General features: G+C 42.4%; 1 protein-coding gene and 1 long non-coding RNA gene across 2 annotated transcripts in view; one reads left to right on the forward strand and one right to left on the reverse strand.

Annotated features, from left to right (window-relative positions):
* The window catches only part of LOC117872712, a 20,503-nt gene extending 2,789 nt beyond the window's left edge, over nucleotides 1–17,714 (reverse strand). Inside the window, exons 1-2 of the long non-coding RNA XR_004644567.1 lie at nucleotides 17,373–17,714; nucleotides 693–859 (exon numbers count right to left, since the gene is read on the reverse strand). This is a non-coding gene — a long non-coding RNA (uncharacterized LOC117872712). The remainder of the gene's footprint in view (nucleotides 1–692; nucleotides 860–17,372) is intronic.
* Nucleotides 1–19,602, forward strand: part of AHRR (aryl-hydrocarbon receptor repressor) — a 116,001-nt gene that overhangs the window by 19,413 nt on the left and 76,986 nt on the right. The gene's annotated exons all lie outside the window — the stretch shown is intronic.

Genomic DNA, 19,602 nt, shown 5'->3' on the forward strand with positions numbered 1-19,602 from the left:
GGGGAGGAGCAGAGCCGCCATTTTCCCGGACATGTTCGGCTTTTTGGCAATTCCCCCCGGACGGGGGTTTGAGTGCCGAAAAGCCGGACATGTCCGGGAAAAAGAGGACATATGGTAACCCTAGGCAGCTGGTCACCCATCACCCCTTTCAGTTTCCAGAGTGCCTCTTTCTTTCTCTTTCTCTTTCTCTTTCTGAACCCACGCTGGAGAACTTCTGTCCCCTTTCTACCTACCTACTGGCTTTACCTTCCTACCACTTGAACCCCAGTGGACTTTTCTGCTGTCTCAGCCACCCTTCTGCCTGAAACCATAAGGGGAACTGTGAACACCACCTGTGTGTGGCATCTCTTTCTCCCCAGGATCATGGGTGGCTAAAAGCAAAGGTGGTCTCCATTACATGCCTCTAAAACGTTCCTTGTCTCAAGGGACATCTCACATTCAAGGGACATCCAAAGTTACCTGCATTCCACAGACATTCGGTATCCCCTCACTTTTATTATTAATACTCATTTACACCAGAAATAAAGTATAATGCAATTGTGGTAACAGAAATAGTTCTTTATCCAAAAGGAAGAAATTGCCATTACTTTAAACTTCCTGCATGAATAGTATTTGTGCCCCTCATATGAGGTCTTTGACACACTTTGTGACCTATATTTGAGTCTGGCAGGTAAAGAGGTATTCTCAATTACCTGTTTGGGAGGAGACAGAGAGACTCAGAAGACCGGAGTGGAGGAAGGAGTGACCAATTGCAGTATGGTTGATGAAGGCCTGAGATATTGATCTTTGGGTGAGAACAGTAGCTGCCGCTCAGGTCTAGCATTGTATTAGGTTCCAGTTCTTCCTAGTTTGTTGATTTCTGTAGAAATAAGTCAGAATTTGATTTTTTAAGTACAAAATTTAGTTACAAAACCCCACCTCCCACCCCCAAATAAACAAAACAATAACAAAAATTCACAACATTTAGACCCTCAGTTGACATAAGAAAGGAACCCCAAAGGGCAGAAACTTAATACTTGTTCTATTTTGTAGTTCTTTAAATTAAAGGCTGATACTAAATTGGGAGGTATTTCAGACACCATTGAGGACACAGGTAATTAAAATGGACTGAGACACAATGCAGAAGGACACAGTGATGCTAGAAATATAGCCTAATAAAAATGAACCTGGAAAATCAACCTAGAAGTGCAAGCTAATTCATGTGGGAAAACTTAATCCAAAACAATGATGTTCATTTGGGGGGAAGAACCTGGAAAGTAGGAATGAACAAAAAAGCCAAATGCAGTTTTTGGCCTGCATACTGAGCGGGATCATATCACAGAACAGGGAGGTGATAGTCCCTCTCTCTGTAAAATCAGTGTGACTACATCTGGAATACGGCATTCAGTTATGGACACCTCCATATCGGAAATACGTTAGTACATCTGGAGGGAATTGGAGTAAACGCACATAAATGACTATAGGACAGGTGGGAGGAAGAAAGAGTATAGTAATTAAATTTGTATAGCTTGGATACAACAATCATGTGCTTGTATTTAAAGGAAGGATGTATTGTAAAGAAGAGGAGGCATTGTTTAGGATACTTCAATGGGACACAATTGAGGAGATATGGGATGAAGGTGAACGAAATAAAATTTAGGTTGAATATCAGCTGAATATCCCATTGTGAGTTCTGTTAGACTGAGCGATATTCTTACAATTGCAATAGGGTAGACCTGCAATGTTAAAACTTAGACTGGAGAAAGCACTGTAATGTACTAAAACAACAAGGAGTCTGGTGGCACCTTAAAGACTAACAGATTTATTTGGGCATAAGCTTTCGTGGGTAAAAACCTCACTTCTTTGGATGCATAGAGTGAAAGTTACAGATGCAGGCATTATATACTGACACATGGAGAGCAGGGAGTTACTTCGCAAGTGGAGAACCAGTGTTGACAGGGCCAGTTCAATCAGGGTGGATGTAGTCCACTCCCAATAATAGATGAGGAGGTGTCAATTCCAGGAGAGGAAAAGCTGCTTCTGTAATGAGCCAGCCACTCCCAGTCCCTATTCAAGCCCAGATTAATGGTGTTTGCAAATGAATTTTAGTTCTGCTGTTTCTCTTTGAAGTCTGTTTCTGAAGTTTTTTTGTTCAATGATAGTGACTTTTAAATCTGTAATAGAATTACCAGGGAGATTGAAGTGTACTACATGCACATACCCTGTCTTCTGGAATTGAGCTGCCTTTTAGTTTAAAAAGAAATGATTTGTACATTTAAATTTATATACCGTAGCCAGAGTCCCCCAAAATATACTTTTTGTCAGTAATATCATAACAATTTATATATGGCACTGAAGGCTCAAGCTGTAACAATTTGCTAGTCTCTTCATGACATACCTTCAACAGCTACAGAAGCTGGTACTCAGACATGTTTAGTCACCACTAGGTGTCCTTTCAGTAACTGCGCCTAATATAACATGGGGCCGTGTTCTGTTTATAAAGTTCAGTAGCCAATTAGAGTACATGGAGCAAGTTCACCATATTGATTTCAAGAAAGAAAATAATTTCACAGATAATTAGAAATTAAGAGATTGAAAATACCCATCTAGTCCTTCACCAATGACTACTCTAAGTTAGTTACCTACAGCATATAAAGGTAAGTAACTTGGAGTAACTAACACTTCCGCTTTACGTTATATTATACAAGCAAAAGCTGTAGTTGCTATTCCAAACTGTAGATATCACTGTCATGATAGATTTTCCTGGTGTTCAATTTAACTTTTTCTTTGTTGAACTCGCCACACCATTCCTGTTCATATTTCCTTGGACTACAAAATAATTCCTCCATATCCGTGGTGTTTACACTCTTCAAATATCTGTAAACAGTTGTCAACTTTCCTATTAATAGTTTTCCCCCCAAGCTATACATAGTTAGTAATTTCACTAATTCCTCATAAACATTCCTGTGTGGTTTGCAGACATATCACTGCAGTTTCACCAGATCTCTCATACAGAGCAACATGAGGCTGTCTCAGTGCTAGGCTGGAAGACACCAGGTTCTACAGGAAGTTGTTCTGGTGATTCAGCACCTTACCCCTCACTTCTGGATCAGTATCAAACCAATGCCTCAGTTTGGTGTTAGATGGCTCTGTGCTTCTGCTGTTGGTATCATCTTTCAGATGATATTTACAGCCCTGGCCCTGATGACTTATGAGCACTAAAATACTTTTCATATGAGTTGCAACACCAATTCCTGGCCATATCACAACTTGGTTAATTGTATTTTGCCTCTCCAAATTTCTCTATCCCTTCATTTAGATAGGTATTCTTGACAACCTGTACCAAAAGCATATTGTAGTTTTGCTGTTGCCAGTATAATGATATTGTGTTCCATTTCAGAACTGGCTACATTTTGTTGGTAGGTTAAATGATTCCCTTTATGTATAGTTTGTAATTCTATAAAGAAATCATACTACTCTGTATATAATAACTGTATTTTGCCCTTATATAGCACCTTTCATCTGGGTCTCTTAAGGCTTTCTACAAACACTAATTTTAGCCTGCCAATACTTCTGAGGAAGGTACTATAATTCCCATTTTACAGAAGAGAGATCAAGTGACACAGTGAACCAGTGGTTGATTCAAGAATAGAACCCACAACTAATTCTCAGTTCTCTGCTCTAACCACCAGAACCTGCTCTAGCAATTGTTTGGGAAATTAGTGTGTTCTATCACTTTCAGTTCTTTGGCATACATATTCCTGAACACAGAAACTCTTACTAATTGGTAATGAGTGTTGCTAAATATGAAGCTTTAGCTGAGAAACGTAAAGGTTTTAATATGGATCATTTTTCTTTTACAATATTGAAGGAACAGGGATATCTTTTAATACTTTGATCCTTTTTGCAGATGTACTGCATTTCAACTAGTATTCTGTTGCCTCCCTATCTAATATTCTGAATAATAAAATGATCTACATAACAATGAATGGTTACATATTTAAAAGCCATCCTTGCCATATTACCTTGCTCCCTGACCCGCCCCCCTGCCCCAGCTCGCCTCCGCTCCGCCTCTGCCTCCTCCCCTGAGCACACCGCCGAGTCCTGCTTCTCCCCCTTCCCTCCCAGCGCTTGTGCCGCGAAACAGCTGTTTTGTGCGGCAAGCGGTGGGAGGGAGGGGGAGGAGGAGGAACAGAAAGTGACCTGGATGCAGTGTGCACTTGCTGTTGCTCCTTGCTCCCCCCTCACACCCTGGGGGGGCACATATTACATAATCACATTTATCCTCTCACCAGAAGGCTGAAAATTTGGTACACCAGCATGTGAATACATACAGAACATAGAGGATGGTGAATTAGCTATGGGAATAAATGTATAAAAATTGTTTGCAAAGTTTGAATTGGGTCATTCTCCAACTTTCCCAAAGTTTGTAGTTGTTTAGAGTGAGGATTATTTGTTTGAACCATTATAGATAAAGGCTCATCACAATGGACTTCAGAGCTGAATGTCTCCAGAGTCTGGGAATATTTGGATGTGGGCACAGCATCAATTAACTACTTCAATGTGGTGGTGCTGTGATGGATTTGGAGTTGCCTGTAATAATTTCTGAACACTGTATCCTGATCTAGTTATTGTGATGTTTACTGTATCCATATATTAACTCAATATATGGAGATGGTACGATTGTCAGGAAGTGGGAGGAAGATCCAAATATACCGGGGTGGGCAAACCTTTTGGCCCAAGGGCCACATCTGGGTATGGAAATTGTATGGCGGGCCATGAATGCTCACGAAATTGGGGGTTGGGGTGCGAGAGGGCTCCAGCTGGTGGTGCAGGCTCTGGGGCGAAGCTGGGAATGAGGAGTTGGGGATGCAGGTGGGTGCTCCAGGCTGGGACTGGGAGGTTTGGAGGGTGGGAGGGGGATCAGGGCTGGGGCAGGGGGGTTGGGGCATGGGAGGGGGTCAGGGGGTCAGGCTCCAGGTAGCGCTTACCTCAAGCAGCTCCCAGAAACAGTGGCATGTCCCCCCTCCAGCTCCTATGCAGAGGTGCAGCCAGGCAGCGATGTGCACTGCCCTGTCCACAGGCACCACCCCTGCAGCTCCCATTGGCTGCGGTTCCCAACCAATGAGAGCTGCAGGGGTAGTGCTTGGGGCGGAGGCAGCGTGTGGAGCCCCCTGGTTGCCACTACGCATAGGAGCCCGAGGGGGGAATTGCCGCTGCTTCCGGGATCCATATAGAGTGGGGCAAGACCTCGACCCTACTCCCCAGCTGGAGCGCCGGAGCAGGGCAAGCCCTGGACCCCACTTCCCGGCGGGAGCTCAAGGGCCAGATTAAAACATCTGGAGGGCCAGATGTGGCCCCCGACCGTAGTTTGCCCACCCCTGAAATATACACTTCTCAGCAAACACTTGAGAGGCAATGTTGCAAGAGCCATTTGCTTTGATGCTCTTGTGAGTGCAACCCCCTTCTGGGATTGCTTGATAGGTTTCCCCAGAAATGAATCAGTCCCTGTGAAGGGGAGGGGAAATCAAAGACACAGGCGGGGTTAAAGAGACAGACATGAATTTTGTTATGTGCACCAATATGGAGGTGATGTGTCATACAACAAAATTAATTCCGCACGTGTGGGAAAAACTAGAGGGAACACTGCCCCCCACAGCGCTCCCCTGCCAGCTGGGAGCAGTTTCTAACTCTACACTGGCAGCATGTACCTCTGCGCTGCTGCACGGTCCCCCCTTGGCCATGGTGCCCTTAGGCGGTCGCCCGATGGCCCACCCCTAAGGCTGACCCTGTGTTTACTGGAGCCCCTTATTGGAGTGGGGGTGATCTCGGGCAAGCTTATTAGCAGGCATGTAAGTTCTTTTATTATTTTAATATATTTTCACCTTAAGACTAAATGTACTTGCTTAGATAGAGGTGTGTGGTACCTTATAGCTGTGAGCAGTTACATTGTTTAGAGCCTTGATGAGGAAACAACATGCAGACACTGAAGGGGTCGGCAAACTATGGCCCGTGGGCTGGATCCGGCCCCTCGGGGCTGCCAGCATCACGTCCCTGTGGCCCCCGGATGGGGGGCAGAGGGCTCTGTGCGTTGCCTCCAGGCACTGCCCCCCGCAGCTCCCATTGGCCGGGAATGGGGAACCATGGCCAATGGAAATTTCGGGGGAGGTACCTGGAAGCATGGCAAGGGCAGCGCACACGGAGCCCTCCGCCCCCCCCCGCCGCCCCAGAGGCCACTGTGCTTCCTGGAGTGGCCCAGGGCCGGGGACAGGGTAGGCATGCAGGGAGCCTGCCCTGGCCCCGGTGCACGCCGCTGCCACCCCAGAGCCGCTTGAGGTAAGCAGCGCCGGGCCAGAGCCCGAACCCCTCCTGTACCCCACCCCCCAACTCCCTGCTCTAAGCCCCCTGCCTGCCCTCACACCCCAACTCCCTGCTCTAAGCCCCCTTCCTGTACCTCGCACCTCTCCTGCACCCAACCCCCTGCCCTGAGTATCCTCGTACACCCTGCACCCCTCCTGCACTCCTGCCCTGAGCCTCCTGCTGCATCCTGCACCCCATGCACCCCAGCCCCCTGCCCTGAGCCCCCTGCTGCACCCCACACTCCTGCACCCTAACCCCCTGCCCTGAGCCCCCTCATACACCCCGCACCCATCCTCTGCCCCAATCCCTTGCCCTGAGCCCCTTCCTGCACACTGCACCCCCTCCCACACCCCACACTCCATCACGCACACCAACCCCCTGCCCCGGCCCTGCATACAATTTCCCCACCCAGATGTGGCCCTTGGCCCAAAAAGTTTGCCCACCCCTAATTTAGGGTGTCTGACTTGCTGGAGAACTCAGAGTGTAGGCAGGGAACTGTGCAGGCTGGAAAAACCTCTGGTCAGGAGGGACAAAGACACGGGTCTTCTCTCAACAGAGGTGCTTGCTGAGGAGCTGGGAGCCTACAAGTGAGTGCTCTTGGAGGACAACGAGGGGGAAATGTAAGTGCAGTTGTCCTAAACTGTGACAGTTACTAACCATAGTAGACCATCTCTTTCCCCTAACAAAGTGGGCATTAGTTTCTACAGGATGCATTTAAAGTCCTTTTAGACACATCTTCTCACTTCTGAAACGTCTCATATTCGGTTCCTTTAATTCAGCTTTTTTCATGTTGACAGAATTAGCACACTGTGTGACTTCCATTGTTCTTTCTGATTTGCCACTACTGTTATGTTAGGGTGTAACACCTTTTCTGCAGTTTCTTGTCTTTTGGGTCTAATCCAATTCTCACTGACTTTAATAGAAGTTGGATTGGGCCCTCTCCCAATTTTTCCCCATTTGGCATTCCCAGTTCCTCAGTTACTTAGTTTGTTCCCACTTTCATCTACTCATCATATTTCTATGCCTTGTGGATCTTCCAGAGAAAAGATATGAGTTTTCTCTACTTATTTTATTTGGGTGAAAGTTCTTTAGATTAGACTCTCCTGATGAGAGTTTGGGGGGGCTGTTTAGGGAGTTGTGCTTTGTGGTCCTAGCAATTTGGACACGGCTGATCTTTGCAATACCACCTCAATTCTCAGGAGGGCTGCTTATTAAGCTAGGGGGTTCCTCTCTACTATCATATGATCAAGGTTTCCTAGAAGGATTCCTTCGGTTCTCAGGCTTTCCTAGGAGGTCTAAGTACAAGATTCTTGTTTTTCCATGGATTTTATCATTGGTAAATTTTCACCTAAAGCCCTCCCTAGGAGTGCCAGATTCTTTGCATGCTGTGTAAATATGCTGCTGTTGGTATGGGAGATCATATGGCACAGATCAGTAAGATCTGCTATCTGGAGCTGTACACTCAAAGAAACAAAATAAGACTTTTTTTTCCTATTTAATATTGTTTTTGTATTCATTGTAATTCATTTTAATTTTATAAATAGTAATCATTGGTTTAAGCTGAAACCTGTACTTTCAATTTCAGCCCCAGCATGTATGTTTAGGTTGGAAGCCTGCATTGCTGGGGTTAAAGCTGTTAATCTGAAAAAAAGAACCTGGCACGTAGATTTGAATATTTGTTTAAAATAGATGTTTCTTTTAGCTAACGGAGTACATGTGTAAATTCACCCAATAAAGAGAAACCTGTTACTTAAAAAACAAAATAAAAACCCAACCCAAAACTTGAGTACATATTGTATTAGTCCACAGTAATAGTTTATTATGTTGACTATTAAAGTATGCCAATGCATTAAAAATATATTAAATAATGACCACAACTCAAGAAGAATATTTGTAGATTGGAGAGGGTTCAGAGAAGAGCTGTGAGAATGATTAAAGGATTGGAAAACATGCCTTATAGCAGTGGTTTTCAAACTTTTTAGGCTGCATACTCCTTTCCAAATAATGTAGTCTACCACATACCCCCTCTGGGATAGGGTCATAATATACGTATGGTTAGATTGCCACATCTTTCTAAATAAAATGCATATCTTCTATTACAGGATTTTTCTCATGTACCCCTGATGAGAGCTCTTGTACCCCAATGGTACTCGTACCCCAGTTTGAAAATGACTGCCTTATAGTGATAGACTAAAGGAGAACAATCTGTTTATTGTAACAAAGAGAAGTTTAAGTGGTGACTTGATGACAGTCTACAATACCTGTACAGAGAACAAATATTTGATAAGGGGATCTTCAGTCTTGCATGATCTCAATGGCTGGAAGTTGAAGCTAAACAAATTCAGACTGGAAATAAGGCATACATTTTTAACAGTGGGGATAATTAATTATTGGAACAAATTACCAAGGGTTGTGGTGGATTCTCCATCACTGAATTTTTTAAATCAAAGTTAAATATTTTTCTATATGCTGTAGTTCAAACAGGAATTATTTCAGGGAAGTCCTATGGCCTATGTTATGCCGATCAGACTAGATAATCACAGTGGGCCCTTCTGGCCTTAGAAGCTATAAATCTATTACATAGTATCCTGAGAAGACAACAACTAACACCAAAGACACCAAAAATACAACTGCTGTACTTGGGGTAGCTGACAACCAAGGCAAAACCAATGGCAGTATACTACCACAATATTCAGAGTAGCAAAGTATCAAGAACTTGTCAGCCAAAAAGGCGCCATTCACAAATGCAAACTCTTTTCTAGATATATAGTTTTATTCATTTTCATAACACTACAATAAAACAAAAGAGGAAATAATGTTCTACTGAGTAAATGATGCATAAGTAAATCTTTGACGAAAACTCTTCAGTCTGTAAGTCATTATCTAATCAACGACTATAACATGACATCAGTGGAATTTATCAGAAGTGTCAAGAAGGCTGGCTCTGCACACTCATTCCTGAAAGCCTGGTGGATTTGTTCCTGAAGAAGTGGCTGCATACCCCTTTCCCCTCACACATTCCTTTCCAAAGAGTGGATTACTCTGACTTTGTTTTCCTCATTGTATGTAGAGGAACCGTTTTATTGCACCCTAGCTGCTTATATCAAAGTTCCACTTTTTTCCTCCCTACAGCTGTTTGGGGAAATCATTTGGTTCAACTGGCAGGTTGATGGGACAGAGTGAGGGATTCTCTCTTCCCCTTCTCCGGACTCCTGGGAGTGGGTTGGAAGCTCTGCCTGTGCCCTAGCTGTTGCAAGAAAGTTGAAGGCTCTACTTCCTCCTCTTGTCTGCTGGAAGGTGGAGATTTCCTTCCTCCAGCAGTAAGTGTGCTCTGACAGGAAACAGGGCTGGGTAGTTGTCACAATTCTAGTTGAGTACCTCTTCTTGGCCACTGACCAGACTGCAGTGATGTGATCCAGTTGCTGAATCCCTGGGTGTGTTAAGCCTCCAGAGTCTGAATGGAGTCTAGGCATTGACCCTGTCTTGCTGTCCCTAGGCACTCTTGGGATGCAGACCCTTTGTCTAGCACCCCCCTCCAAGAGCTTTGACCATGCAGCCCATGGCCCAGACCGTAGAAATAGTGCTGCCCCCTCAGGCTTCCTCTGCAGCTTAAACACATCCTCTTCCAGAATCCAACTGTGCGGTGTTCTGGGTTCACAGTTCTCTTCTTCAAGGGGCATGTGATTGGTGTAATGCATGGAATGCACTGATGCTTTGCACAGGATTCTAAAACCATTACTCTTTATTTAATCACATAAGAAACACACAGATTTATACAAAAATAATGAACCTTCACACATTTCCCTGCCTCTGTTTCCTCACTACTCCAGAGCACCCAAAGTCATCTGGGGCTGCAGTGCATGGCTTGTGTTCTGAAACATGGAGCCTTCTCTCCTGAGCTCATCTTCTCTGACCTTGCTGAACTGTCCCCTTCCTCTTTCCTGCCCAAAACTTCCTGTATGGCTCTCTGAGTCTTTCACCTGGGAGTCCTTTTTAACCTCCTGGTTTGGGAATTTTCCACTCTCTCCCCTTCCTTCCTCCCTGCAGATAAGTTGGGGGAAGTATCTTTTCCCAGCTCCAGCCAACCAATTGTCATTCAGGTGTTTCCACTTGAACAGGCAGGCTTTGAGTTCTAATGACCCTCAATTGTCCCCAGTCTGGCAGGGAGGTGACACAGCTTTGCCAGCAATGGTGGATTCACATAGAGAGGCTTCCTGTGATACAGCAATTTCATAATAATAACTTTACAGTATCAACCAGAATGTATAAGTTGTATAGACAGGTTCCGAAATCATCATGTTAGCCTCCACATCTCTGTGTTTTGTAGTAGAGTAACTTGTCTGAGCAGGACTTACCCTTCCTGGGCTCAGACTCATTCAAAGGAAGTTAAGAGGACTCATGATCTGCACAAATGCCCCTCATCTGCAAATAGCAAGGGAATCTTTTAGAGCAAGGCTCCATGCCAGTGGCAAATTCTGAAGCTGTCTCCAAATTACCATGGCTATTTCTATAACGGCAGAGAAGGGGCCTTAATTATAAATAAATGTCAGTTTTGTATGGTACTACTAAGTTTGTTTTTGGACTTCAGTAAAGGGTATTTAATTATTCTGAGCCTTTAAGCAGGCTGAGTACAGTTTTACTGTAGCTCCTTTTTCAGTTTGTGACCTACATAGCAGTTTTACAAATGCTTTAAAGTTAATTGTATAGTAAGCTGCAACAATGATAAAGGAGATTAACGTTATGGGAGTCACAGTAAGGTATACTTGCAGAAGAAGAAGTAGCTGATATTTGGGGGGGAAAGGGGTTTATATAAATCTGAATATTCCTGATGTCATCAGTACTTACAAACTAAGATGGTTTGGGCACTCGAGAATGCCTTCCACTCTAGACTTCTCTGTGGAATTAATGGCTTCATGCTCTATTTGTGTTTGATGTCTTATACTGTGTTAGCACTCTGCAGGAGACTGTTACTTTGTTCCTACCTATTCTCTTACTTACCAAAAACTATCAAACACACAACAAAAACATAATTTTGCCTGCAGCCATGCATCTATAGACTGTTACGATGTCAAGCCTCATAAGCCAAGTGATGTTAGGCCTGGTCAGTACTTGGTAGAGTGCTGAGGAGAGGACGCTGTGGAACATGTGTAGCCTTTGTGCACCATACTGCAATTGCTATTCCATCTCTTGAAGAGCTGGTTGCATTTCTCCTGCCACCTTGTCATTGTTAGGTGACTTTGTGATGAGTGGCTCAATAGGTCTCAGTGTTGTGACATTGCTTGCATTGGCTGTTTATAAGTCCATAAAGCAGGAAATGGTAAGTGGGGGAGGGTGTCTTTGGCTACTAGGGAGGTCTCCCAGGGTTGGTTTAGCCCTGTTGCTAGGAATGGCAGGAGTACTGTCAGGTCTATATGACATGGTGGTAGAAACAACGATGGTTGGTCTACCCAAATGTTCCCACCATGAAGCTGCATCAGTGCTAGACCAGTGCTGGGAGAAATCAATAAAATACTCAATTTTAGATGTAGCCAGTAGGCCTGATTTTTCCATTGTTCTTCTCCTTGTGTAACCATTTATTATATTTCCAATTTGGTAACAATTGACATGCACTTTGCACTCAGTCTGCACTGGTGTAAAACACTGTCAAGGGGCAGGGCAAGAGAGAATCTGGCCCATTGAGTCCAGTGTCAGTGGTGAAAGAGGGTCACCCTCTCCCTTGTGCTCTCAGATGAGTTCCTGCTGGGGCAATGTACGTTTTCACCTCCTCCATTGCAGCCAATGGCTCCAGTCACAGTCTGGCTGTGAGGCCACTTGTTAGCAGTCTATAGATCAAATTCAGTTCTCATTTACACTGGTGGTAAACCTGGAGTAACTCCACTAACATACTGATTTAACTCTCATTTTCCTGTCTAAAGAAGATGGTGGATGTCAGTGTGTGATGAAGAGCTAAATAGCTGGCTGGCGATATCTCAGCTCAGATGGATTTGAAAACAGTGGGGTGGTGTGGTTTTGGGCCATCCAAAAAAATTTGTTTAATTGCAAAAGTTCAAGAAGGCCACTGGCAATAATGTTGCCCTAACAACTGCTACGATGGAAAGGAGGCAGGATTAGGAAAGCATTGCCTGAGGCATGTTCTCTGATTTGCTTTACACCTGTTTTCAGTTTAATGAGCAATCACCTTATTGGAAGGGAAGGTGTTTCTTCACTCTCAAGATGTGTATTAAGGAATTACAGTATCTCCTATCCAACAGAAACTATAGTGCGAATTTAGATAAGCAGAATATAATTCATAAGGTTGTGAAGAAGCGTAGTGTTGTGGCTGTAGCTCAGGACTGGGAGATAGGTTATCTGGATCCTGTTTCTGGCTCTGCTGCTGAGACACTTTGTGATCTTGGTCAAGGCATTTATCCCTCCCTCCTCTCTCCATTTTACAGTTTCCCCATCTGAAAATATTACTTTCTAAGAGGAATTTTGGGGGGACAAACATGGTAACATTTGAAGTGTTTTAAGATCCCACTGTGCAAGTGCAAAGTATAAAATACTGCTTGCTGTAGAGGTAAGATCACTGCTTCAGAATGTACTGTTTGCATTTATAGTGGTAGAAACATTTTGTGACGGGGAAATGCAATTGTCAAGACCATGATTTTTAGTGTCTAGCAAAATTATGAATTTAAGCTCCCAGGTTCTTATTTTAAGATGTCGTGCAGATTTCCTGTGAGGCTGAGGACTGAGTCGTCAGATATGGAATGATCAATTTCTGAAGAGTGTTTGTCCACCGGTTATATGGTGTTTTTGTCTTGCATCATTTTTCAGTGTGAGTTCATGCAAGAGTGTGTAGTGATTGTCTGGTTTCACCCACATAGTTGTAATTGTGGCATTTAGTGCACAGGATAAGATACACCACATGGTGTGATAGGTATGTATAGTACCTATAGATCTTGAAAGGGGTGTTGGGTGGGGGTATCGATCATTGTAGCAGTGACATATGTCTGCAAGTTTTGCATTTGCTATTATGGCAGGGTCCTGGTCTGTGGGGAACTTGCTTCAGATGATGAGCGTGGAGAGGTTGGGGGTTTGTTTGAAAGCCAGAAGAGGGAGTTTGGGGCAGGTTTATTTCAGGATGTGGTCCTCATTGAGACTAGGTTGTAATTGCTTAATGATACCCCATATGGGTTCCAGTCTGGGGTGGCAGGTGACTGGCAGGGGCGTGCAGTCAGAAGTTTGTGGGTTTTTTTCCTGGAAGAGTTCCCCCCACCCCCGCCAAGGAGGTTCTTTTGAGGTATTTGTGTGGCCTCCCTGTACACCAAGATCCCTCACAATGACAGCATTGCTGCCTGTCTCAAATATCCACAAGACAATGGACAACCCTCAGATATCCACCCCAAACACATTGCCAGACTCATTCATTTCATCCTCACCCATACTCATTTCACATTCAACAACAAACACTTTGTCCAAACAATGAGAACACCCATGGGTACTAGGATGGCTGCCCAGTATGCTAACCTCTTCATAGGCCACCTGGAGGAAGAATTTCTGGACAAATACACCATGAAATCAATTATCTACCTGAGCTAAATTGATCATATATTTTCATCCTCTGGACAGACAACCTATACTCCTTCATAGATTTCCACCACAATTTCAACAACCACCATCCATCCTTTGTATTCTCTCTAGAATACTCCCACACCAGCATCAACTTCCTGGACACCACAATCAACTTCAACAGTGGACCTGGATCACTGCACCTGCCTTCACAGATCCAGTGACCAAACCTAACACACCAAGAAATCTGTTATCTACTGCCAGGCACTCAGATACCACAGAATATGCTGTGAGGAGAAAGTCCAGGATATGCACCTTAATACACTTAAAATTGCCTTCACCAAACAAGGATACTCCACCCTGAGAGAACCTGCTTTAATACAGAAAAAAATCCTGTGACAGCACCTGCGACTAGCCTGTGCCAACTGACTCAGGCTCGTGGTGGGGCTCAGACTGGGAGGCTGTTCAGTTGCAGGATAGACATTCGGGCTTGGGCTGCAGCTTGAGCTCTGGGACCCTCCCACCTCACAGGGTCCTAGAGCCTGAGCTCCAGCCAAAGCCCAAACATCTACACTGCAATTAAACGTCTCCTTAGTCCGAGCCCTGTGAGCCTAAGTCATTTGTCAAGGGCCTGTTGCTGGTTTTTAATTGAAGAGTAGACATACCCTCTGAATACTTTTCACAGCCTGAAGAGCTCTGGCTAGCTTGAAAGCTTGACTCTTTCACCAACAGAAGATGGTCTTAAAAACAAAAAACAAACAAAAAAAAAAATTACCTCACCCACGTTGTGTCCCTAATATCCTAGGACCAACACAGCAACAACACTGCAAACAATTTGCAAAACTTACATTGTAATTTGTTCTATTCTTTGTTCATTCAGTTTAGTGTAAAGTATGTATTTCCATTTTATTATGTTTGGCCTAGTTTCCTTTTCTGAAGTGTCTTGAAAAGAAAATTCCAGTTTAGACACAGAGGAAAACTGGAATTTTACTAATGTGGCAATAACAGATGAGTCAGTGCACTTAGAGTTTAACTCTATCAAGTTAAATAATTTCTCGGATTATGTTTAATTGATTTCCCTTTTATAGTACAATCTTGATACGATTACAATTTTTGGTGCATTCCTGTTTATCCACCAGCTGATATATTTTCTAAAATCTAGACATCATAGTGGTACAAGTGAAAATGCAGTTTAAAACAGCATTACACTAAATTAGATCCTTATTAAGGTTCCTTTAAAGCACTTAAAATCTCCTTCATAGGAAGGTACTATTATCTTTTGTGAAAGTTCACTGATATACAATATTCTTGCCAAATATGGAATTATTTGCTCTATTTTCTAAAATTCTACTGTAATCCCATTTCTGCTTCTAATCTCACCCCTCCCTTTTTATATCTGTATGGAATACATCATATTGCAGGTTTTTATATGGTGTCCATCACTGTATTATCTATGTATTGTTTACAAAATTCAATTAAAAATACAGTAATTATCCAAAATAGGAAGCACATATTCTGCACCCTTACCCATTAACAGTGGTATTTTGCCTGTAGCTGGTGTTAACTACGTCTCCAATCCTGCAAAGATTTATGCATACGAGTCTTGGGACTACTTATGTGTAAAAGTTAAGCATGTGTATATTTTTTTAATATCCCCAAATCTTCTCTTGATATTAGTGCTAATTTAGATTGTTAAATTGTTTCATCTTCTTTTGGGGCAGTATAGGTATATTTTTAGGAGTTTTAGACCATATTCGTTACCAAATTTTTTTCTTCTACTTAAAAATGTAATCCCAGGCTATTTATGTATTAGCCAAATTTATAATTTCTTTCCTGTCTCTGTCCACACATGTTCTAATTTTAGAATGTTTCCATTGCTGAAAAATGTCTCAGCTAACTTCTATATTATATTTAAATTTTTGCTAGCTAATTTTGTCTATTTTAGGGGTTTTTTTTAAGTAGTTAATTCTTATTTAATATTTATATTATCTTTATGACCAGAGGTCCCAACTGGAAATGGAGTTAATGGTGGTAAGTATTGTACAAATACATACAAAGGTGTAGTTCCTGCCCTGAAAATCTTACAACCTAAGTCCCTGGTCCTGCATTAAGATGCATGAAGACCCTTGCCTCCTCATGGAGCCCTACTGAATAGAGAGCCACATGGATAGTAGGGGCCTGCATGCATGGAGCTCATTGTGCTACTAAGGCATATGGAGGCAAGTGACCTACCAAAGATGGAGGGAGGAGAATGCAATCAAATATATATTATCTATATGTGCAATTCATATAATTATAAATAAAGTGCCAACTAACCCCATCTGGCCCTCAATCTACCATGATTAACTGGCTGATTTCTTATAGGAATTGTGGTAGGGAAGGGTCTTGAGGGGATGGATTTGAGAGAGGAGAGGGATTAGATCCAAGTATAAGAGGCAGCATGGAAGTTTCTAGATTTTTTATTTTTTTTTTCTAATCAACTTACAAATTCATAGCTCTCTTATCAACTCTATGTTTGTAAGCCGTACATATCACCTTACATACATCTTAAATACTCAGAGTATTTCAACATCTGGTATAGAACACACTATCCTCAGTTGTGTTATTATATTTCACAATGTTGCTTTATAACTCTTATCACTGAAATTGGATATTTTTCTCCAAATATTTTATTCAAAGAATAATCCTAGATCAGTTAAGCTTCATATACTTTATAGGGGAGAATGGCCTGTTAAAATACACATACTGATATTGTTATGGAAACATTTCTTAAGTGAACAAATAGTCTCTCTTAGATAATGAATCATGTACTGATTAATACAATAATTAAATGGAAAATATGCTAATACGACATTATGGCTGAGATTTTAAATACAGAAAAGCAGGGATTGAATTACTTTATTTTTTTTGTTTGTTTGTTTCATGCGCATTAGTGCATAAGGGAAAAAATCTTCATGCCCCAGAACAAGGAATTATCCACATGAGAAAAACAGAGATGTTTTAAATTAAAAGCACAAGTTTTACCTTCACTGGTATTAAAGGTTCAGTCCTATAAGGTGTTGGGTGCCCTCAACTCCCACAGAATTCAGTGGGGGTTGAGTGTGTTCAACACCCCATAAGAGTGCTCTGCACTTTGCAAGGCCCTATTAATATGGGAGTAAGCCACTTTTCTATGTATCCATTTTAGATTTGAATTTTTTCTTCAGCACTCTCACTGCCCCAAGCTCTAGTGGGCCAAATTCATACTTGATGTAACTCACTTGAATTCAGAGATGTTATACCACAGATGAGCCCCTCCCATTGTCTCTCTCTATTCCCAACCAGTAGCATTAAAAGTCCCCACTGGTACCACAGTGATAAGCACTTCAGAAACAGTTAAACACATAAACAGCTACACGTATTAATTGGGGAGCATGCTCACCATTTTGTCACTGACATTAGTAGCTAATAATGCAAAGATAATATCAGGCTGAGGATTTGCTCACCAGTCATGCTTGATATGTCCCAGTAGTGAAAACCTCCTGTCACATTCTGCATTTTTTATAGGGATCGTCAGGGCAATTTATAATGCCGTTAAAATCAGCAGTGTGAGTCAGGCATTGCCCATGGGCACAAAGCTGAGCTCTTCAGAGTTCATTTTCTGCACAGAAGTTGGGCTTTGTCTTTAGCAGTAAAGCTGCAATGACACTAAACTCCAAGAGGTCATTGTAGTTACATTGTTTCTTTAACTTCTTTCTCTGTACACATTAGGAAGGAGTCACAACACCCAGGCAATGATCAGTATGATATATTGTATATTCCATTTTCAGTAAATCGTGTATTTTCTACAAAGTCACTGAACCTAACTTCCAGTTGTCCCTAGCCTTACTTCAGGAAAGAACAGCAAACTGGCATTACTTTGTCCATTTCTCTTCCTAGAGACAAGTCCCAGCGGCAAAGTACAAGTCTTACTGTGACAACCCAGTAACCCTTTGCCAAACAATGTATACAGCAGCTTGCAGCAACAGTGTGTGTGTGTCGGAGGGGCGGGGGGGTTAAAGCCATATGTTCATCTTGATTGCAACTGCTGAAGAGGAGACTGGGAAATGTAAATTCCAAGGATGAAGAGGGCAGAGAGAAACCCAGTCCCCTTCCAACTGAGGCAGTGTGCCAGGAAAGACCTGCTCTAGAGAGAATTTGGGCAAAAAGCCCATTCTGGTAAAAAAAAAAAAAAAAAAAAAAAGGTTTGGGTATGGAGGGAACATAAAGACAATGAAGCAAAGCTTCAATTCCTTGTTCAGTTTTACTCAGCTTTGATGTCATTGGGAGTTTTATCCAAATAAGGTATTCAGAATTTGGTCCCATGTTTCTAGATATTGACATTAAAATGCCATTTAAATGAATATGGTGTAGGAGGGGTCAGTTCACACCTTCACTGCTGCTGTAGCTGGCTGAAGCCCTCTTCAGATGAGCTATGCTCTAACCAGAGCAGCAAAAGTAGAAGGCTATAAGGACTGCTGGGAGAGCTCAGAGGTGTGGACTCAGACTGACCTATAAAACACAGCCATGAGATAATGTCATGCATTTGATGACTTTTGAGTATCTTATTAGCAGAGGTACAAGAACAATTTGTATAGTGGGGGTGCTGAGAGCCATTGAACCAAGCTGTAAAACCTGTGTATAATGGAAACCACTTCAAGCCAAGGGGTGCTGCCACATGCCCAGCACCCCTAGTTCCAGCATCTATGCTCATCAATGAACTTTTGTGTTAAACTTTTAATTAACTGCCATCTTTTATTGTTTTCCTTCCTCCTCCCCTTTTCCTCCTACTGTTTACCTTGGTGATTTTCCTTCTGTGTTTTGGTGTCTATGGTTCCTTAATCTGTTTTCTTCAGACTTTGAGGAATTTTCCATTTGTTTTTCCTTAACCATTCTTCTTACAATCCACCTCCACTTTTCTTGAGAACATTTTTCATTTCTGATTCAGTCTTGCTTTGAATCAGATAGCACTTCTCTGTGGAACTTGCAGATAAACGGAAATTCCACAAAAGAACTAGAAAGAGACTCTGAAGGGGTGTTTCTTCAGATTCTGGTGTCCCTAGCCTCTGTTTGCCAGAAGTTGAGAGTAGGCTACAAGGGATGGATCACTTGAAGATTACCTGTTCTGTTTATTCCCTCTGAAGCACCAGGCATTGGCCACTGTCAGAAGACAGGATACTGGGCTAGATGGATCTTTGGTCTGACCCAGTATGGCCATTCTTATGTTCTTAAGGGGACTAACAGCTAATCAGAATCACTGTATTCATCAACTTGTCTGTAAAGGAAAATTGAGGAAATTTGTAATAATTTGGGGACTGGAATAACAGATTGTGCTGCATCCTGATTTCACTACATTGCATTAGTAGCCAATTCTTTTCCTAGAATTGAAAGATAAGTGGTAGAAATGTATGTGTGTCAGACAGAAGTCTTACTATGGACACCTTTTAAGCAAGGGATGTTGATTACACTGTACCTGATAAAATGTGGTATATTTTAAAATAAAGGGATTACAAATCTAAACTGGAATTTCACAGCTGCTCTAGTTTATTCTTATTTTTATCTGTTACAACTATTAAAGTTCCAATTAAAAATGTTTCATTCCTTGCATAGACATTCGCTGTTATCTAACAAAGTTAAATGCTAAGTTTGTTAAATCTTGAACCTAATGGTGTAGGAAGGATGCAATTCCAGCATTTA

Source organism: Trachemys scripta, chromosome 2 (genome assembly GCF_013100865.1).
Source record: "Trachemys scripta elegans isolate TJP31775 chromosome 2, CAS_Tse_1.0, whole genome shotgun sequence".
Lineage (NCBI taxonomy): Eukaryota > Metazoa > Chordata > Testudines > Emydidae > Trachemys > Trachemys scripta.